The following is a 22,798-nucleotide window of genomic DNA, read 5'->3' as shown; positions in this document are numbered from 1 at the left end:
ATACTTGAGCTGCAAAGGAAGCTAGGAAAGTGAGTATCCAGTACCTTAGATTCTGTAATGAATGGCAGGCCCTGCCTCAAGAAGTGGACAATTCTCCAAACACGGCACGGGTCAAAGGTGTCAAATGCTTGACTAATGTCCACTGTAGTATCAGACTGTCCACTGCATACATGCCACCAACGTTCTTTCACTGGAATCTAATGGGAAATCCACAGTACATTTGCAACAGGAAAAGATTTTTACTCACTCTCTAAGATAGAGGAAGGAAACTCGACTCAGGGAAGTTTAAGCAGTGGAGAGAAAACTCTTGAGTCTTAGATTACTTACTGACCTCAAAAGCAAAAGGGCTGGCTCAGCCTTCGCTCGGTCTGTCAGTGAGCTAATTCTGGTTCACTAAACAAAAGTGAGATTTTAAATGTGGATGGCCTTGCCTCAATTTGTGAACGATGTTCAGAAATCATAGCTAAAGATAAATTTTGTGTGGTCCATAATAAAAACTGGATGAAATAGAACCAAGTGCTTTTTCTTGTTTTGCAGATGGGGAAACTATCGTATGTTTAGATGCAGTTCTATAACTAACTACCAGGTGGTAAACCCAAGGCTGGGACCCAGTCTTTCCATTTTTCTTTCAGTATTTTTCTCACTGTTCTGTATTTCCTTATATGAATTCCCTTTTCTTTGTGTAATAAATATTGTGCTTGAAGCCTGTACCACAAAGGGTATTAAAAGAGCTCCTGGTTTTATATATAATGATTGGGTTGATAGGACATAACCATTGGTTTTACTTCTCATGGATGGTTCTTCGGATGAGGGATGTGCATTTCTATGCTCTGGCTTAAAAAGTAACCTTTTGTGAAATTTTCCCTTCTTTTTGTTGATGTACTTAACACTTTCAACTTCAGTTCCAAATGTGTCAGGCTTGGGCTTAGTTCAAGTTTATTTCGAGTCACTAAAATATGTCTGTCATACCACCTAAGAGATCATATAGGTACACGCACACCTAAGGAGTTAAGAGTGTAGGCAAGGAAAAAAATGTTTATTTTTTGCCCTGCAACAAAGGTATTTTGGGTATGCAGCATGTTGTCTTAGCAGCTGCTGGCTCTTTTAGTGTTAGATTAGCTTTCCTTGCTTTCATCTCTTCTGGCGATTAATAGAAACTGGGTTGGGATCTATTATTTTGCCTGTGAATATGAAACTTATATAATCAAGTCAATAATTGACAATTTGCTGTTAAGTGACAGACGCTTGTGTTCTCTCAGGACAGAAGAACACAGTGGAAGGAGACAGCTTGGATTTACGGTAGTCAACAAGTTTTCTGAGTGACGCACAGGAAGCCTGAACTCAGTGCGGAGAGATTGAGTTGCTGGGTTGAGACTCCTGTTACATGGGCTAAATCAGTGGTAGCAGGCGTGGCTGAGCTAGGTCACTTTCTGTACCTCAGTTTCTCCACCACCGGCTTCCAGGCCTATCAGATTTGTTAGCTCATCACCCCTGCACTATGTACCTATTACCGACTTTTGGCTTCTGAGGAAACCAAAGTTCAGAGAAGCCAAGAAATTTTCTTTGGAGGTCATGGAGCTAGTTAGTGGCAGGGTGGAGATGCAAGCTTGGATCAGCCGCACTCCCGGGACACTCAGCCTCCTGCCTCTGCCTCTCCACCCGTGGCTTTTCAGCTTCATCTGAGCAGTCCCCGCAGACACCAACGGGCACACGAGCCCCTCCTCCACCCTTTGCCATGGCCGTGGTTTGGGCTCATTGCTTCAAGACACAATTGCTAGACTTAACAATGACCTTCTTTTGGAGATATTGAATTCTGTAATTCTGTGTAGTAGTCATTTATTTGATACTCATAGCAGGTTTGAGGATGTGGCTGACTTATGTAATTTTATATTTTATTGTCTTCTGTGTTTCTTTATAGACTGAGGAGTCACGTGTAAAGATAGGTCCGGGGCCTGGAATTTGATGCTCAGCATGCAAGGCAGTTTAGTCAAGGAGTAGGCACTGGAAAAGGCAAGAGATGAAGAAAAGATGGATTTTAGAGTAGTACTTTCACTTGGGGCCATGAGAGGCAGGCAGGAGGGTGAGCATTAGTGGACCAGAGAGGGGAGGCTGCTGAGAGCCATCAGGAGCAAGCGGAGGGACACTTAGCCCTACCAGGGAACCCAGGCAGGGGAGGCTTGCTGAAGAGCAGACTAGTCCAGGGAAATGCAGGCCTGCCAGACTGCTGAGGTCACTTGGCAGATCGGGTCATTTCAAACTGAAATTGAAAGGCTGCATCTGGATCTCTGCAGAAGGAGGACCAAGTGACTCTTGGGATAGGGACGAAGGGGAATGTAAGCCATGACAAACTCACCTAAATGTCGTCACAGCAGATCTCTAATTTGTCTTGCTGTTTCTAATTGATATCCCCCACTAGTAAATCTAGCAATGGCTCTGTTTTCTATCTCTGCAGGGAAATATCATCATATGATTTTTTTTTTAAAACACTCGAGTTTAGCTCTGTAAGCACTTAGACCTGATTTCCCCATGTTTCTTCATGGGGCGCTTTCTGAAAGGCACTTTTCTTTTTCTTGTTATGTGAGTGCAGTCCAACTTTTTATTTAGGAAATTCGATCATTTGGCGGATCCTCAGTATATAGAGAGCCCGTTAGAGGTTGCTAAGGTGCAGGCCTCTCTGTTCCCAGTCCTTGGTTGGGGTGTCATGATCTTCCCAAGGCTGTCCTGCCCCCTCCCCGCAGCTGGAGCCTCTGCCAGTCGCTGCCGTGGCTCCACCCCCGAATCCAGCCACTCCTGGCCACGGCTGTTTTCATTCTCTGTTGTATTTTTCTTCTACTTTTTTTCCTCAGCCACATCTTCACACCTGATGCCTGTGGTTCACTTCTGTAGCCGTTCCCAGGTAATGGGAAGGCCCTGCCCTCGAGTCAGCCTCTGATGGCTCTCAGGCTGGGGCGTCCTCTAGGGGATTTAGTGCCTCCTGGCTCTTTGCAGCATTGCTTGGGGGATTCACTGACCTCTCCTTTGACCCTTATTTCTTCTGTCCTTGTGGTTCTTGGCTTTTCTGCATGCTGAACTTGATAAACGGAAAGGCTCCCTTAACCACTGAGGTCTTAGGAGGTGCTGTAGGGCTGGCTGGGCAGAGCTGTCCTGGGTCATCAGCCATGTGTGGTGTGCCAAGTTCAAGGGCAAAGATCAGCACTTTCCAGGTTACAGTCTTCGGAAGGGACTCCACTAATCCTTTGATGACAGTGGTGCAAAGTTATTAAGGAGCCCATTTCTTTCTTCCTGCTAGCAGTATTCAGGGCATGGATTTTTGGAGTCGGGCTTCTTGGGTTCAAATCCCTGTCTTTCTACTTACTACCTGTGTAACTGTATTAGTCAGCTTTCTGTCACTGTGTCCAAAGTACCTAACAAGAACAAATGAGAGAAGAAAAAGTTCATCTGGGGCTCAAGTCTTCAGTCCATGGTTGGCTCATTCCATTGCTGTAGGCCTGAGATGAGGTGGTAGGATGCCATGGTAGAGAGGCATGAGGGAGCAAAGTTGCTTAGCTTAGGCAGGAATGGGAGAGAGAGAGAGAGAGAGAGAGAGAGAGAGAGAGAGAGAGAGAGAGAGGAGAGAGAGAGAGGGAGGGAGGGAGGGAGGGAGGGAGGGAGGGAGGGAGGGAGGGAGGGGGTGGAGGGGGAGGGGAGGGGAGGGAGGGGGGGGGAGGGAGAGAGGGAGAGAGGGAGGGTGAGGAGAGAGATTGGGGCAGGGGGACAGCCAGGGACAGGATATATATAATCTCCAAGGACACACCCCCAGTGGCTACTTCCTCCAGCCATGCTCCCTCTTGCTAAGGAAGCAGGTGCAGGTGGAAGGAGGAGTTCAACAATGAAACAGGTGTCACAAAGTTTCAACCTGGTCCCATGGAAAGCTTTTGGAGCTGAAACGGCCCATTAGGATCCCGTGCAGCGACACAGGGCCAAGCACGACCCTGGATCCAAGCTCTCCTGTGCAGGGCACAGAACCATATTGTCATGCCTCTCTTCTGCGGAGGGTGGTTCTTCAAGAAACCTCAGCAAGGAGGGGCTGAAGGTGACCCTGAGGGGTGTATCCCGGCTTCCTTGTACTTGGGTTGCATTTGGAGGCTGTATGACCTGAGGGAAGTAGAGGGCAAGAAGGTAGGTTGGAGTCTATCGTAATGATTCCTGGTAAAGATGACGAAAGCCAGTAAAGTAGCAGCAGTGGGAATGCAGAGGGCAGCATGGACCAAGATGGGGGAGTCTACGTGTCTACGTGTGATCTAGTTTCCTAATGCCGTGGTTCTTAACTGAGGATGGGGGCTTGCTCCAGGATATATTTGGCAATGCCTGAAAACATTAAAGTGGACTTTTGTTTCTATCTAAGAACACAGAAATGGAAGTAGGGAAAAAACAAAAAAAATAGTACTGGTGATGCTATTGGAAGAACCTTTGTTTTTTTGCTACTGCAATAAAAGTTTTACAAAGAAATAGAACCACAAGGATAAGTTTAGAATGCATTGTTGGTGCCGGGGGTGTATTTCAGTGGTAGAGCACATGCTTAGCATTCACAAGGTCCTAGATGATTCAATCCTTAGCACCAAAAAGAAAAAAAAAAAAAAAAAAAGCATAATTTAGATTTTAGCAGAGAAAAACAAGTGATGAGAAATTTAATGAGGTAATACCTCAGGTTGCTGAAGGAGGTTAGAATACAGGTCATGGAGAAGCATGATATAAATATAAATCTTGTTTGTTTCTTAATATTGGCATGATCAGTGGGAACTTGGGTGTCCTCCCCTTCCTTGGCTGAAAGCTAGTTATTGTGGCAGAGTGACAGGCTCGGCCAGGTGCACTGAGATGTCCCTGTCTCCAGGCAGTTTGCTGGGGAAGTGACTTCTGTAGCACTGTGACTGCCTTTGGGGGGACAGACAAGCCCGAAGCAGAGGGGTTGGAGAGCAAAAGGGTGCAGATTTCTGGAATGGCCACCGGTGGGAAGAGAACAAAAGGGAAATGTAGAGATTCCTGGAGTAGGAACTGGATTGTAGACTAGAGCAGTGGCCTGGAAATCGGTCTGTAAAAGGCCAAATCGTAAATATTTAGGTTTTGCAGGCCACGTGGCTTCTGTTGCAATTTGGCTGCCGTAATGTGAAACAAACAGATGACGTGCAAATTGCATCCGAGTGTTGTATTCCAATAAAGCTTTATTTACCAAAAGAGGTGGTGAGCTGGTTTTGGCCTTTGGGTGATACTTGTTGGATCCTTGAACTGAAGTCTAGAGAGGCAGAGTACATTTAAAAAGCCCATTGCTTGTGCTTTTGAAGGACGGGGTGGATATGGAGATGGAGGTTCAACTGTAAGATTTATGATCAAGTGGGGCAAACACATTCATTTTCTTATCTTGGTCTCCGTCTCCTGGCCACCTTCCTTTTAAAAATAATTTCAAATGCGTATATATGTACATATAGATGCACAATATTAATTTGAATTACTTATTGATAATAATTGATCATCTATTAATTTTTGAAGTTTTAATAGGAGGAGGAACCTTTTCTACCCTCTCAGTTCTTTGTAAATGCAATTTAGTTGTTTTTCTCTTGGGTGTGGCTCTTGGTTACATTTTCTTCTATTTGCCATCCGGTCTCAGTCTTGATTACGTATTAGAATCACCTGGGGAACTTTTAGGCCTTGCAATGCCCAGACCACATGTGGAATAATTGAGTGGAGCTCTAGAGACGGGCCCAGGTATCCTTACATTTTAAAAGTCCCCGAGGGATTCCCACGTGCAGCTGAGATTGAGAATCACTTCCTGGGATTTAAAGGAGAAAAAGACGTCTTCGACAGTTGCTTGAGATGCTGAAATAGAGGGAAATTCACCTCATCGTTTGATGGCCCTTTTCAATTGTTAAGGGCTGTATTCAAACACACTTATTTCTTAAATCGAACTCGAAAACACTTTGTTGTGGTGTAGGTAGAGGCAATAAAAGGAATTAACAGACAGCTATTGTGACTTGGCAGTGCTCTGTTATCTAGCCAGAAGTGCTTTTTCCCCTGACAGAGTGCGGTGACAGCCTTTGAGGCCTATGAGAGTCTTCCAGGTTCCGATGATTAAGTCATTACCCACAGAAGCCCAGTCCTCACCAGAATCCTGATCAGGACAGATGTTCCCCGTCCAGAGGGGAGAGTCTTCTGAGACTCTCGCCGGCCCATGTGGGTTAGTTCATAAAAGAGATCCTATGAGACCAGGCTGAAGTTGATTTTTGTTTTTAAAATTAATTTAAAACATAGCGTAGGACTGTAATAAGGTTTTTGTGAATAGGAAACTTTTCAAAGGGATCCCCGTGACGCTTTGCTCACAAACATAATTCCTTTTATTTAACTTCTGGAAGAGTCTAACCCTCTTGGCACTGAGCGGCTCCAGCAGGGGACCCGTCCTGTTTCAAAGACCTGGAGTCCTCATTCGGAAGCAAGAGTTAGTTAGGGTTTTTCTGGGGGCTTGGGGGAGGGGAGAGGATGGGATTCTGAAGTGGTTTCCAGCTGGGAGCAAACCATCTCTACCTTCCACTGCTCTGTCTGGGGTCCCCTTAGAGTTGACATGGGAGAGTTGCTTCCTTTAGTGAGGGAAATTAGAGAGAGGCTAGGCTTCTGAGCAGGGCGTGTAACCAGATACCTGACACAACAGTCCGAGTTTATTAGCCCTCTGAGAAGACACCTGGACATGCACCGAGCCCGGGCTGGCGAATGCCACAGTGCGGCCTGCCCCGGCTTCAGGTGGTGTCCTTCTGATTCCAGAGACCCTTAACATTTCCTTTCTGGTCACAGAAGGGCCATGGTAGCTCTAACCATCTTGACATCCTCTGACAGCGTCCAAAGGTGGGAAGAGAAGGGGGATCTTTCTCCCAGGGGGAGTCTCATGATTGTTCTTTTAATCGGAAAGGAAAATCTTCCAGGAACTCCAGCAGGCTTCTTCAGGCTTCAGAACCCCAGGCCAAAGCTTCGGTTGTTCCCCTGGCAAACCTACCTTGGGAGAGGGGTCACTGCGATTGTCTTGGGGGTTTTGCTGAATTTTTCCTGCAAAGGATCAGGCTATGAATATTTTGAGCCGTTTATGGTCTCATAGTCTTTTTCTTTTCTTTTTTTCTTTTTTCCTATAACAATATAAAAGCCATTATTCTTGGCTCAAGGTATGAGTGCCAGGCCTTGGCCCCAGCATAAGCTAATTAATATTTTCATCTTCTGAAACTGGTGAGGTCCACTCTCCCTGCCCACACTACCACCCATTTTTTAGAGAAAACTGGGGCAACCAACAGTGTTTGCTTCAGTATGTCATCTGCAAAGTTGTTGTGGTAATTAGTAAACGAGGTAACTAAAGAAAGGGACAAATGTAGGTCTGCATACACCAGTGACCCTCCATAAACAGTCGCTACTTTTATTATTATTGTTGTCCTGCTCCTTTTAGTATTCCTGTACTGCTCCTGGGGGACTCTGTCATCGAAACCCCTCTCCTGTATGTATGGAATTCTGATTAGATTGCAATAAAGCATTGTCTTGTGATTTTTTTTTCAGGAGGTTCAGTTTTCCTTCCTTGTGATACAGTTCCATATCTGGTTCATTCATACAAAAGTTTAAAGTCCTGTGATAGTGGATAATTTGATGAAGAAAAATTGGCCTATGAAATTTCGGTTTTACTTTTATTAGGACAGGTACATTATTGCCATTGTGTTAGCCAGATGAGACGAGGTAGAAAGTCACCCCAGGATCTCAGTAACTGATGGCAGAAAAAAAAAAAAAAAAATCATTTCTCGGTTGTGCTATGCATCTCCCATGAATCGGCAGGAAACCCTACTCCACACCGTGACTCAGGAATCCAGCCTCATGGAGGCTCCATGGCTGGGAAGTTGCACCATCTGGAACACATGTTCCTCTGTCACCAGGACGGGGGAAAGAGAGAGACTGGCGAATAGCTCTTGAGGGTCTCGCTGCCTCAGCCTGGGGTGACATGTTTCACTTCTGCTCTTCAGTGGCCAGAATTAAGCACATGGCTCAACTACAAGGAAGACAAATATGGGAGCACAGGTAGAATACTGGGCACGTATACTATCCCTTCCATAATCCCACTGCTTTCTTAACATTCTTTCATAAGGAATCAGTGATACATGACATTGTAACACCGGTTGTTTCTAGTTCTTCATTTTCTATCTTGGCTTATACTCTTGTTTATTACATTCTTGTTTATTTTCCTTTAAAGATCTTTAAAACGTGGATCACATTTCTCTCTCTTGCCCATACCTTGTCCTTTTCTTATAAAGGTTTAGACTCTTAACAATTCTTCTTTTTTTTTTCCAATTTTTTAACTTTGTTCTAATTAGTCATACATGACAGTAGAATGCATTTTGACATATTGTATACAAATGAAGCATAACTATTCCTCTGGCTGTATATGGTGCTGAGTCAATCGTCGTGTAACTCATACATGTATATGGGGTAGAATGTCTGTCTAGTCCCCAAGGTAGTGGTGTGCCTTTTCTAAATTCCTCTCCAAGAGAGAAAAACATTATACTTTTTTTTCCCCTCATACATGGAAACTAAAGGGAAAAAAAAATGAGAAAATAAAAAAAAGGAGCCATGGAAGTAGAAGGAAGAGTAGAGGGAGTCTCTCAGCCGGAGGAGGAGTGGAATTGAGAGAAATTGAGGGGTAAAATTGAAGAACTTATGTTTTTATATATGCACAGATATGCCACAATGAAACCCATCATTGCACATAGTTAATATGCACCAACAAAATAAATTCAATCTTTCTGTATCCTCCTTTTCAGCCAGAGGTTTAAAAACTACCCTAGAGTTTTATTCAAAAGTACTTTAAAATGCCTTATTGTTTTGTGTTTCTAGATTTTTGTTCCTTTTTCTTTTTTGGTACTGCAATTGAACCCAGGGGCCCTTTACCTACCGGAGCTACATCCTTAACCTTTAATTTTTTTTTCCTTTAAATTTGAGACAGGATTCTCACGGACTTGCTGAGGCTTGCTTAAACTTGCAATCCGGTTGCCTCAGCCTTCCCAGTTGCCTGAGATCAGAGCAGGGTGCCACATGAATCTTGGAGTTCTTTTTCCTCATCATCTATGTTTCTGAAATAAGCCAAATTGTATGTGAAGTCATAGTTCATTTTCACTGCTGTATACCATTCTAATTTTCATTGTCTGTGTCACAAATTGTTAAAAAAAAAAAAAAAAAGAATGTCTGTCTCATTCTACCATCCTTACCATCCCTCACCTTCCCCCTTCCCCTCTCCTCACTCCCCTCTGCACAACCCAAGGTTCTTCAATCTTTCCTACCCACCCCCTGCACTATGGATCAGCATCGTTGTATCACAGAAAACATTCGGCCTTTGGTATTTTGGGATGGGCTTATTCACTGTAGTATGATATTACTATCCATTTACCTGCAAATGCCATAATTTCATTCTTCTTGTTAGGCTTGAGTAATATTCCAATGGTATATGTACCACATTTTCTTATCATTCATCTGTTAAAGGGAGCATCTGGGTTAGTCCAGATTGTGATTGAGCTGCTATATAACATTGAGTGGTGTGTATCTCTGTAGTATGCTGATTTTAAATCCTTGGGTACATACCAAAGAGTGGGATAATTGGATCAATGGTGGTTCCATTCCAAGCTTTCTGAGGAGTCTCCACACTGCTTTCCAGAGTGGCTGCACCACTTGCATCCACCAGCAATACATGAGTGTACCCTATTGCTTATATCTTGATAATTGCCATTCTGACTGGAGTGAGATGAATCATTAGAGTGTTTTGATTTGCATTTCTGTAATTGCTGGAGATGTCAAACATTTTTTCATGTATTTGTTGGTCATTTTGTATTTCTTCTGTGACAAGTGTGTTCAGATTCCTTAGCCCATTTATTGATTGAATTTTCTTCTCTCCATTCTGTAGGCTCTCTCTCATGTTATTGTTTCCTTTGCTGAGAAGAAGCTTTTAGTTTGAATCCGTCCCATTTATTGATTCTTCTTTTTATTTCTTGTGCTTTGGAAGTCTTGTTAAGGAAGTTTAGTCCTAAACCGACATGATAAAGATTTGGCCTACTTTTTCTTCTGTTAGGTGCAGGGTCTCTGTTCCAGTGCCTAAATCTTTGATCCACTTTGAGTTGATTTTTGTGCAGGAGGAGAGAGGTTTAATTTCATTTTGTTACATATGGATTTCCAGTTTTCCCAGCACCATTTGTTGAATAGGCTATTTTTTTCCAATGCATGTTTTTCTCAACACTTATTTCTAAAATTAAAATGGATGAATAAGAAAACAATAGAGTGAAAAGGATATTGTAAATCAGGTTACTTATTGAATCTAGAAATTCCTTGGGGCTTATTAACTGTAATTTCAAAACCATCTTTTGCCCTTGAATATTCCTCTAACTAGGTGGGTATCAACTGGACAAATGGTTGCCTTGTAAAGCACATCAGGCAATGTCTAAGGACATTTTAGGTTGTCATAACAGAGTGGAGTTGCTATCAGCATCTAGTGGGTAGAAGCAGGATTACTTTCCAGGTCAGCCTCCAACAATAGAGAATGATCAGGCCCCAAGGCCAATAGTACTGAGACTTCTCTTGCTATTGCCTCTTAAGATCTTCAGACTTAATCTGACCCTTTATCTTTACAGTGACTCGGACCCAATCTGTGTGGAATAGATGCAGGTAAAAATGTAACCCTTAAAAGCGCATGTAGTAAACTATGATTCTTCAGTAGAGTTTGTGAAGTTCTAAAATATTTCACATTGATCTTCCAGGTCACCATGGTTAACATATAATTACAAATATTTTAAAATGTGACTCATTCAAATACATGATAAGCATATACCTAAAAGACATATAATTCATTAGTGAAGGAAGCAAATCTGGCTCCTGGAAGATATCTGGAGATCGAAGACTTGTAGACACTGAAGAAAGACATTGGCATAAAGTGGTAGTTTACATTGCAAACCAGTTATATCTTTTAGGGCTATAAGACTGTCATTGAGGTTATATTTGCCACCAGACAGAAATCATTTGCATTTATACAAATACTAACAAAGTTAACACAACCTCACTGAGTCTGGGCCCCCATCCATGGTCAATAGCAGAACAGACAATTAGATGGTGCTCTAAGTACCATGATCTCACACTTTAGTTGCATCAAAATCATCGAGGGGACTTGTTGGAATACGGGATATTGGCCCAATCCCAGTTTTTCATTCAGTAGGTTTTGGTGGTTACATCAGCATTCCTAAAAACTTCTTCAGGTAATGTTGACACTGGTGATCCAAGTACTTTATTTTGAGAGTTGCTGACTTCTCTAGTTTGGATCTGGTGTATCTCCCAAAGTCCCTGTGTTAAAAGCTTGATCTTCATCATAGTGCTATCAGAAGGTGGTAGAATCTTTAGGATGTGGGGCCTAGTGGGAGGTCGTAGGTCACTGGGGTCATGCCCTTGAAGGAGATGATGGGAGTCTACCCCCTCCCTATTTCTGTGCTTCCTCTGCCCTGAGGTGAGCAGTTTCTTTTTTTTTTTTTTTTTAAATATTTTTTTAGTTGTAGATGGACACAAAACCTTTCTTTTATTTACTTCTTTTTATGTGGTGCTGAGGATGGAACCCAGTGACTCATAAGTGCTAGGCAAACACTTTACCACTGAGCCACAACCCCAGCCCCAAGCAGCTCCTTCCTCCAAGTGTTCCTGCCATGTTATACTGCCTCGCCACAGGCCCAAAAGCAATGGGGAAAAGCAACAGCCACAACAGACCATGGCCTGAAACCTATCTGTAGAACTCTGGGGAATCACTGACCCTAGAATTTTGACTTGAAGCTAGCTTCCTCATTGTAGTAAGCAGACTTCGAAACTCATAGTCTGGCCACCTCGGCATTAACCATCTATGACCTCCATAAGGTGCATCTAGCAAATGGAGGGGAGGGGGCTGCTGTCACATAGGGTGGTGCTCGGTTGGACCAATAGCTTTCTCAATAGTATCTAGGAATCTTGGGTGATTTTCCCCTATTGGTTTCTTACCACTCAATCCTGTTATTTTTACCCAGAGGTGTCTCCCCCATCTGGTCTTCACTCTTTGTTCTGCTAACTGCTGGTCATCTTGTAAGTACTCTTAGGTGGTCTGTCCTCATACGTACTGATCTGATCAGTCTACAAATGCATTCTCTCCTGCTGCTAAGTATCATCACTCTTCTGCTGTAACTCACCTACTGCTTCTTTGGGCCATCAAGATAAGGGCCTGTCTCCCAGCTTGGAAGCCCTCCCTGACCTAGTGCTTCACAGTGAGCTCACGGCCCACGTTTGCCCATGTACGATTCCCTTTTAGAACACATCCTCTTCCTTTGCTGCTTGGAAATTGTGGGATCATCCTTTCTGACCAGCCCTGGTGCTCTGTCCTGTGAGCTTCCTCAGCAGGGCTTCTTACCTCAGAGAGACCTTAGCACCTTTCCATGACGGGGGCTGCTTGTGTGTGAGGCTGCAGCTTGAGAACCTAGAGGAGCAGGTCGTGGGCTCCTCCTGGTGCCTCTCAATTTTGTGCACCAATGAGAAACGTTTCAGGAAGGACTCCCATTTCTGAGTACAGTTGGGGTGTTTCCCTATCTTATCAAGGTCCGTTGACATATTTACCCCCATTCCGAGTGATGTTAATCTGGAAAAGCATCAGTGCTTTGCCCACAGCAGGTGTTTGGATGCTGAAAGGCATGAAGGAGCTCAGTTTGGGATTTCCACAGGGCTGCCTCTCTTTGAAGCGCTTCCTTTACTGGGGCTTTTCTACTCGAGTATGGTCCCCAGACCTGCAGACCAGCAGCCTGGCAGCATCAGGATGCTTGTTAGAAATGCATCTCCAGTCCCATCCCAGATGTGCTGCGTTCAGATTCTGTGTCCTGTCAACATCCCCTGGAGATTCCTGTGCACCTTAAAGCCAAAGAAACCTGTTCTAGGCTGGTCTCAAATTATGATCCTGCACCCGACATCACCATCACCTTGGAATTCAGGGGTCCTAAACAAATACTCCCTTCCTCCTTCCTTCCCTCTTCCCTTCCCTTCCCTTCCCTTTCCTTCCTTCCTTCCTTCCTTCCTTCCTTCCTTCCTTCCTTCCTTCCTTCCTTCCTTCCTTCCTTCCTTCCTTCCTTCCTTCCCTTCCTCCCTCCCTCCCTTCCTTCCTCCCTTCCTTCCCTCCTTCTCTTTAAAATGCACATTCATGGTAACTGCTTAGACCTAGTGAATGAGTCTCAGCGGAAGAGCCACTGCATTTTAAACAAACACCCCAGGTGATTCATATCACCCTGAAGTTTTAAGAACTACATCCCAGCTCATGTGCTCTCTCTGATTCCCTCCTGAACTTTAGACTGAGGAGGTCCATCCTCAAAATCAGTGTTAACTCTTGGACATCTATACCCTCCACCTTTCCAGTTTCCTTGTTACTGTTAATAGAAGTGTCATTCCCCTGCTACCCCCAGATTGCCACCTGGCATTCATCCCCATTATCAAAATACTCCTTTACCTCAGTGTGCAACGTTTCTGAGTTCTGGGAAAAAGAAAAAGAGGTTTTTGTTTGCCTCTGTGTCCGTTTCTAGTTAACTCCCATTTCTGTGCTTGTGCCCGGCCCAGGTCAAGTTCATGGTATGTAGCTGCTCTCTGCTTTCTGTTTTCTCAGTACCCACTCATCTCTTGGTGCCTGCAGTCTGGCTTCTCTCCCTACTTCTCCACCAGGGATTTCCTTATTTTTAAATCCACTGACCTTTTGGAGCAGTTTAAAGCAAACCTCTTAAAGGTTGGCAACCATATAAAAAATTCTGTATTTGGTTCTGACCTCCTTTGCTGGTGTGCAGAGTTGAGCATGAACGTCTGCCTGGGAGCCAGGGAGAAGTTGGACTTTACTCTGGTTTTACTTGCCAATCCCCAGGGCAGGAGAGTAGTCAGTCCTTGAACGCTTTTAGACTTAAGAACATGTTTTACAAATTCAGGTTTACTACCATTTTTTTTTTTTATTTAGCTAATTATTTTAATTCCTAATTCCTTTAATGACTGAGTCCCTTCAGGTAAGCTGGCGTCTATCCTTGTCTTGTGATGGTTTACATTCTGTCGTTGATTCTGAGCAGTGTCTTGCCTTATTTTATAGATTGCCCTTGTATTCAGAGGAGCTAAGTGAAGGCATTGTTTTCCCTTAAACTCCTGTAAGCTCAGTCTTTAAAATTGGAGGAAGGGGAAGTACTTAGATTGAAAGAAAACAGAATGAGAAATGCACAGATTTCAGGGACCGTCCTCGAGCTGTGTTGAAAGGTCTCTGGTGCGGCATTGGAGGACAGAGGCAGCCTGTGCCAGCCAGACTGGAGGTGTGAGATCACCTGGTGTTACTGAAGGTGTATTGAGAGAGAAGGGTGAGAAAGTGGGGTGCACAGAGAGGAGCCCGAGGTTGCATGGAGGTAGCAGGACCATGTCTCTGTGACAGCCAAGAGGACCAAGAACTCGAGAAGTGGCATCCTGAAAGATGAGAGAGATCAGCAAGCAAACCAGGGCGAACATTGAGCTAAGACTTGATATCGGGGGCTCAGCATAGAGAATTCACTTGGAGCCCTGGACACAGAGGCTAGGTCACTGCAGGTGAGAAAACGTCCTGAGGACAGAATCTGAGGTCAGGCTGGCCTTTGATGTGAAAGAACCAAGGAAGAGCTACTGAGAAAAGTAGGAGGAAAATCTGTTTGATGCAGCTTGAAAACACCCACGACCCTTTCTGAGTCGCACTAGTTAGAAGTCCCTTTTAGAGTGGCGTGGCTGGGGTTCCTTATGACTTTGCTTCCCGGAGTAACTCGGAATGGATCTATTCCCCTTTCCACCTGAGAGCTCTCGAAATGATGGGAAGAGGGCTGTTGTGGTTTTCCTTCATCTTTTCCTCTGTGGGGTTTGCACTTCCGATTCTACCCACCTGAGTGTATGTGATGAGGTTTCTGAAACACTTACCTGCACGGCCAGCAGAGCCAGCAGCTCAGGGTTCGGATGAGCGGGAGAGAATGTGGCCAGTGTCATGGCCTGCTCTTCATCCTCTTCTTCCCCAGATGGTTCTTTCTTCCTATTTTCACAGCCCACTTTGTGGTCACAGAGTCAGGGATGGAGGAGACAGCCCCAGGAGCACGGAATAGACTTGCTTTGTGTGGTGGCGCTTTCCTGACTCTTGGAGGGGCCCCGATGGGGTGCTTTTGTTCTGGGGATTGCTGGTTTGAGAAAGCAGACTCCACCGCCCTCTGGGGCTGTCTCCAAGACCCCCCCAAGAAGAAAAAGGCAGCATCTGTGGACCCCTTCCCCTCCCTTTCCTTCCCTGGTTGGGAGTTGCCTTGCTGTCTTGCATGGAACACGCGGTGCCAGTTGTTGTCAGAATTTGTGTGCAGCAGTGTGAAAGGAGGCAATGTGGACAGAAGGTGAAAGGGGTGAGGGGTTCACATTTGGAGTGAATCGTGCACATTTGGGATTGCAACGTGCAAACACGACGCTCAATTTCTTGTCTCCAGCCCTCCTGCTTCATCCACAGCTGGGCACATTGCAGAATCCTTCCCTGGAGGCTTTGAAGGCAGCAAGAGCAACTCTGGAAGAGGGGACACAGGGACTTCCAGCCCAGTTAGCAGGCTAGCATCCTCCTGCTGCCAGGGAATGGACTCTGGTGACAGCTGCTCATGTGGCCAGTACCTTCCAGCAGTGAGGAGATGCTTGGCCAGTATCTGTGGGTCCTGCATTTGTAGCCACTCAGAAAACGACAGGAGAACAGAGTGTGCTATTGAATGCTGCAGGATTTTTATCCAGCCATCCATGTTTCCTATAGAGTCATGACAAAGGTAGTTTCTTAGAGTGTAATTCTACACCAGCTTCCAGGCTCATGTCCAGTTCTGCCCTGTTTTAGTGCAATGGCCTTGGGTAAAGTTCTGAACCACTCTGAACTACAGTTTCATTTTCTATGTCAGATGCCATCAGTATTTTTGCCTGTGTATGTTACCCTGCATGTTGAGTCTTGGCCTCATTTCTGAGCCTATTCTACATTTTTCGCCTTCTTTACACACTCTGGCTCAACTAGGTTTTCCTCAGGTCCTTAATATCTTCCACCTCTGTATCCTTGTGCTTGCTGCTTTCTTCCCCCGGAGATCATGGTTTTAAGACTCAGCTCAAGTGACATCTCATGGATATAGAGTTTTCCAGAAGATTCTTTACCATTCAGGAATGCATGCTGGGAAAATGTACAGATTAAATAATATGATCTCTGGGATTTGCTTCAAAGAAGTCTAGTAGAAGGAGGGTGGTGCTTGAAGAAAGGCTGGCAAAGAATTGACAATCATTTAATGGGAATCATGGCTACGTAGAGTCTCATCATCTTGTTCTTTCTGTGTTTCAAATTTCTTATAATGAATGACCAAGCAGTGAAGAAATGTTTTCTGCATTATCCAAGCCAGAGGTGATCACTTCCACACATGTTGGAAGCTTCCTTGTGGCAGGTTCTTAAAACATCTGCTTCCTGTTATGGCTGTTGACAAGCAAGTATAGCTCAGTCATTAGAAGACCGTGCATCCGATTTACCCCAGGGATGGTCCTGGAGTGCTCCTCTGTACTGAATTCCATCTGAGCTAGCATACTCCAGATTATTTATTATTATTATTATTATTATTATTATTATTTAACAAACTGTCCTTATTTAATGGTTGCATTCAAATAAGCCAGGATAGGTCTTATGAACTACTGCTTTTCACTTTCAGTTCTACATGGTCTCCTTAGATGTGACATCCAAGAACAGAGTTTTTTGTTAATACAGGAACGCATGGAAAAGGAACTGGTAATGACCTGTCTGACTCTTTCTTGCCTTTGATGAACAGCGTGCCAGGATGCTCCTTGGCTGTTCGTCCATGTGGTCAGGGCTGGCAGCTCCTTCGGGTCTTAGGTTGTGAGGGCAGAAATATTTGACGCTGTTGCAGCTGCCGACTGCTGCTGTACCAGTCACTGGGGCTGGGTTCCAAGTCATGCTCTGTGAGGCCCAGGAGTAGGAGCTTCATGATTGAGGCACTATTTAGAATGTGTGCCAAGCCAATATTCTGCTGATGTTATTTTATGTTTGGATGAAAAATAGGGAGCATTTTTGTGCGCTTGCTTTCATGTACGCATATACATGTATATATGTATGTACTTGAATATTTCAACTAATTCCTTTAGAATTTCCATTTGAAAGTAGTTTGATTAGGTTTGAATGGTATAGGTTTACCCATTAATGATACCAGTTTGTTGATTGATAAATATTTAAATATTGTATACTCGTTGAGATTTCTTGGCACACACTTTGCACTGACAATTGTCCGTGTTTCGTGTCACTTTTCTTGATAGTCAAGAACATGGACTCTGAGGGTACACTTTTGGCTCTATTCCTGTATTCTGGGACATGTGTGTTATTTCTTCTTGTGCCTCGTTCTCTGGATCTCAATTTTCTCAACCCGTAGAAGGAGCATAGTTGTAGTTGACTATATGATTTTCATGAGGTTAAATGAGTTTGTGCGTGTGTCATGTTTGGTGCATTCTCATTATAAACAATCACTGCTTATTATGATTTTTATATCTGCTAGATTGTATGCTTAGGTAAGAGAGGAAATGTTTTCTTTGTTTTACGGACCTCAGTACTAATGATGGGTGCATAAGAGCTCATTGATAATAATTGCTGATTGAATGACTGACTGAATGATAGACAGCTCTTTCAGGGGCTGGAGCTGACTGGAGTGATTCAAGTTGCCAACAGTTGCACATGGGATGGAGTGGGCTCTGTTATTGCCCAATTTCTCCTGTTCTTGTTAGCACCGCGGTGGAGCTAACTGAAATGACCACCTCAGACACAAAGTGTTCAATGAAACGAATATTCCCACGTTCTACAGATCTATATGTTCCAGCCTGCCTACTCACTTCCCTTACTTACATTCTCCCTGTCATCTTGCATTTTCTATCAAAAGCTACTTAATTTGACCTTTAAACCTCAGGCACAGGTAAGCATTTCTTCCTTTTGCTTTAAGATTCCCAGTAGATACATATTCATTCGGCAAACATTCCTTAGCAACAGATTGAAAGAGGAAAGGCCATCTCTTGATACTTCCTCATTTCTGATTTGGTTAATTGTAGAGGTAACAAGAGGGGGGGGACCCCGGAGGGAGGATGTACTCATTCTAGTGACAGTTCTTAGTGCTCCTCATTCCTCCCAGCCTTTTCCTCCTCTTAGAAATATTCAGGCCTCTTTTTCCCCCTGCCCCACTCTTTTTTTTTTTTTTTTTTTTTTTTAGCGGATTGTCCTTTAGGGTCTCTTCTCCTTATGTGAGGCATTTTGTGGACTAAAGAAATAAAAATGTAAAAGGATAGTCTGCCCCGTTACTTGATTTAGGATCTCAGCTTTCTCAGAAAGTGTCTACATCCTCCTTCCCATCCCTCACCTCGTTTCCTTGGCTGATTCCTTTCTGGAATTCCTTTCTGAAGCCATTAGGACCACTTCCCCTCTGCCTGGTTTAACACTGGGAAAGGACCTCATGTCTCCAATGTCAAAACAAAAGGGGAGATCCCAGTTGAAGTCTCATGGTGTTTTCTCGCAGCAGAAGCATGTTGTATTTCGTGGAGGAAATTAAAGCATCGTTCTACAGGACTAATAGATAACCTGGGCCAACCCCTGTTTCCCCATCTCTAGACAATTAAATGACCTTCCACTCACTAAGGCCTGTTCCAGTTTTGAAGATCTGTGATTCACTTGTGTTATCAGTTAAATGGCCTTTTGGTGGGCTGGTGACGAAACTATTGGAATATTGTATATCTGTGAAAATATATTCAGTCAGATTAACAAGTGAACTTTTTGACACACCATCTGATTTCGAAGGTGGATTCTGCCATGGATTCTGTTGCAGGATGATACCAACAAAACAGAGAACTGCATCATAATATTTACAGGGGTTACGAGAAAAAATCAGTAATGACTCATGTATTGGTGATCTATTCTGTCCTGGCAAATTCTTTACTTGAAGTGAAGTATTGCTCAGATATTTCTTTCTTCAAGTCTGCAAGCCATGGTAGCATAAAGAGGTCTCTAAGAAGGGAAAGAATATGAGGTCAAGTGAAGAAGGGTTACCAGATATAGTGAACTTTACAGGAAGAGGTAAGAAATAGAGTCTGTGTTTGATACTTCCCAGAGAGCAATCCCGAGCTGGTGTTGTGTCTAATACTGAAAGGTAGCTGATTGGTCTGCTCTGCAGGGCTCACAGCTATGTGGAGCTTGTGGGCTGGTGTTTGTTAGTAAGTGGGCTTTCATTAACCAGGGAAGTTTGAGATAATCAGGCGGGGATAAGTGGAAGGAGAGTGAGTGCATGGTGCTCAGAAATGCCATGCTTCTTTGCATTGGTATTGATTGGCTCTTTCAGAGAAGGGCTGTGCTTGCTGGCTTGACTCTTGACCATGGATTCTGAACTTGTGCCTTTATGACTAGGCAATTGGGAATCTACCAGAAGTACTCTGTTACAAAAGTATTAATGTGCATATAGCTATATATAATCATAACAGCTCCCAAGTCTTGGTTCTTCCACTAGCCTTTTCATTGAAACTCAAGAGTGGAATAAATAGCATTTTTAAAAATTTTTTGCTGAATTTCTTTACCCTTCGGTGTCTTCAGCTTCACCCTACTTTGACCCCTAGTTTGTCCCTTCCCCACTTCCCAGATTTGCTTCTCCTGTGCTCTTATTCTCCAGCTGAAACTTGAAAATTTCCCAGAAAGACCTTTCAGAAGGGGAAGACTCTTCCCCTTCCTCTCCTGTTACTGAGCGGATCTAAGCTCTTCTCTACCTCTCTTTGGACCTCTACCATGATCTCTGTCAGTTTTCCTGTCTCCAGTCTTGGTCCTCCATCTTGATCCACACTCCATAACCTTCTGCTCAGAGCTACAGCTTATAGAATGATCCAGGATTCAGCAGCTAGCTCTGGCCAATCCACTTTTGGAGAGCATGGGCCAGAGAAGGTGAAAGAGAAAACCATGGAGCTCAGGGAGGAGGATGTGATGGAAGGCCAGGTAAGATATGAGGGTGACGTGCACCAAGGTGTTAGCAGGAGGCATGGAGGAGAGTGGGCAGGTTTGGGATATATTTTGGAGATAAAATCCCTTGGGTCTCCTGTGATTTAGATATGATGGTAGAAGGAAGGGAAGAGTTTAAGGACGGGTATTTTGAGCAAGAGGGAAGAGGGTTCACCTATTGAGATAAAGCTTTTGACTTGAAGAAGAAACCAAGAGGTGTGTTTTAGATAGACTGAATTACTTAGGGGTTTTTCAAGCTAAAATAGGGGCTTGTGATCAGAGCCGTGGTATAGGTCTAGGTTAATCTGGAGCCCATACTCTGAATTTGGAATGAGTAACTATGGCAATGTGGAATAAGCTAGGGAAGCCTTGTGACCCAAACACTCATTGAGGAAGTGTGGACGGAGGAAACCAGCACAGGAGACAGAGGAGGAGCAGCCAGCAAGCTACGGAAAAGCCAGAAGGAACTGTTTGAAGAAGGAGAGAATGGTTGAATGTGGCAAAGACTTTGAGAGAGGTCGGCTGTTCTGGGTTGCTGTGCTGTTATATCAAATTGCCTCTCCCAAAAAGATTAAAATAACACCTGCTCATCATACAATTCTGTAGGTCAGGAGCTCAGCATGAGTCTCCCCAGGCTAAAGCCAAGGTTTTGGTGAGTTGTTTCCCTTCCCAGGTCCTAGGGGAGGGTAGGTCCCCATTTCCTTGTGGGTGTAGGACTGAGGTCCCCATTTTGCTGGTTGTCAGTTGAGAACCAACTCAGGTTCTGGAGGCCACCTGCCCTCCTTGACCTCTGCCTCCTCCCCGCCATCTTCAAAGCAAGGGCAGGTCAAGTTCTTCTCGCCTGGCATCTTTCTGACCGATACTTCAGCCTTTCTTCCCCTTTTAAGGATTCAGGTGATATGAATAGGCCCACTGGGAAACCGCCCCACCGCAAGGTCATTAACCTTAATTGCATTTGCAAAGTTCCACGTGCCGGGTAAGGTCACAGGTGCACAGACAGGTCCTGGAGATTAGGGCAAGGATGTCTTTGGGAGGGGAATGGCCTCTATTCTGCCTACCACAGAGGATGAGGCAAATGAGAAAAGTATCCCTAGAGGTGTTTGGTAGCCTCCACGAGAGCATTCTCAGGGTGTGTTGGCGGAGAGAGCCATATCGTGTTTGGTGAAGCCTTGAAAGTGGACGTTAGAAAGTAGAAACATTTTTTTTTTTTTTTTTTTTTTTTATGGCAAATACAAGAGCTTGGTTGTTGACTGATAGGATGAACCGGGGGACAGTAGCTGATGATGATACTGGGGAGGTCACCAGAGCTCTTCATCCAGGGAGGACGGAGCTTCATCCATCAGGAAGGGGAGGAGGCACTGGAATAAAGTAGCCAAAGCACTGGCACCCTTGCTAGGCAAGGGCAGATGGATCTGGAGCCCAGGGGAAGGCTGGCCCCTGGATGAGGACACGCTCACCTTGGTGTGGAAGAGAAGAAGCAGATGTGTGCTTTGTGATACTGAGCTGGGTAGTGAGCGTGGTCCCACCTCATGCCTCTCATTCAGTGAAGTGTGAAGCAGAGTCACCCCGTAAAACAGAACCATGACCTCATCCATCAGTCACTTCAACATGGATGGAGGCTCTACCCGCTCACCTCCGTTTGCATGTTCTGGTGCTGTCTACCTGGGATTTTACACAGCCTCACATGTTCTCTATGGACCTCTGGACATAACTCACTGCTTTGCTTTTGACTTTGTGTTTTGTTTGTACCCCTGTGCTGGAATATCTCTCTTCTTCAGACCTTTCCCCTTTGCCTTCCCGACCCCTACTCCTTAACGCACCCTTCCCTGGGAACCAGCCTTGACATGCACCCTCACCCAGGTCAGTCAGTTGCAAGGGTTCTCTGAGATCCCTGCTTATACTTCTTTTGCTTTTGGTATAATTATTTGCTGTGTACCTGTAATCTGCTAAATTGTGTGTTCGTCCAGAGCGGTGGCTCTTTCACCTAGTGCAGTGCGTGTGCATAGCAAGAGCTCAGGAAATGTTTACTGCATACGAGGGCATCGTGGCAGGTAAATTGAGCCTAGATCAAACAATATCAAAATAGCCTAGGAAGATAAACCTGTTTGGTGGACATGAACTGTTTCATCATCTTCAGGGGCTTGCTAGGAATGAACTTCGCCCAGTCCCGGCAGATTTAAGCATTCCAAGTGTCAGTGTTGAATCTGTATCATTCAGATTCATAGATCACGCAAAGCCCTTCAGGGGGACGGATGATGGCTTCGTTATTTTGTGTCTTCAGGGTTTTGGCACAAAGCAGAGTTGCAGAAAGCAGACGAATGTTTAGACACAATAGTCTGTAGGATTTAAAAAATGTTATTTTCTGTTTTTCCGGAAGGGCAGTTTGAAGAAAGTCTTCCCCTCAAGAGATGTCCTTCTGTTCTCTGATTAGACTTAGAGAAACGTAGCCCGATGCAACTCTGATTTTTGGTCTCTGTGTCTATTTCAGAGGACTTAGGTTTTTCTTTTTCCCCCATTTTTCTTTTTTTTTATATTTATTTTTATTGTAAACAAATGGGATACATGTTGATTCTCTGTTTGCACATGGAGTAAAGGCATACCATTTGTGTAATCATACATTTACATAGGGTAATGTTGTTTGATTCCATTCTGTTATTTTTTTTCCCCCACCCCTCTCACCCCTCTTTTCCCTCTATATAGTCCCTCCTTCCTCCATTC

The 22,798-nt window shown here is 44.3% G+C and overlaps 1 protein-coding gene across 3 annotated transcripts in view; it reads left to right on the top strand.

The window, feature by feature from the left end:
• MAP2K6 (mitogen-activated protein kinase kinase 6) overlaps positions 1-22,798 on the top strand; it is a 109,386-nt gene that overhangs the window by 23,841 nt on the left and 62,747 nt on the right. The window contains exon 1 of one of the 3 annotated variants that reach the window (XM_079130254.1): positions 14,048-14,066. The exons of the other annotated variants lie outside the window; for them this stretch is intronic. The gene's annotated coding sequence lies outside the window, so the exon portion shown is untranslated. Of the gene's footprint in view, positions 1-14,047; positions 14,067-22,798 lie in introns of those variants that run through there. 3 annotated transcript variants of the gene reach the window in all.

This window comes from Sciurus vulgaris (assembly GCF_902686455.1).
Source record: "Sciurus vulgaris genome assembly, chromosome: 3".
Taxonomy (NCBI): domain Eukaryota; kingdom Metazoa; phylum Chordata; class Mammalia; order Rodentia; family Sciuridae; genus Sciurus; species Sciurus vulgaris.
Note: the sequence above shows the minus strand (reverse complement) of the source record. Positions and strands in the feature narration are given on the sequence as shown.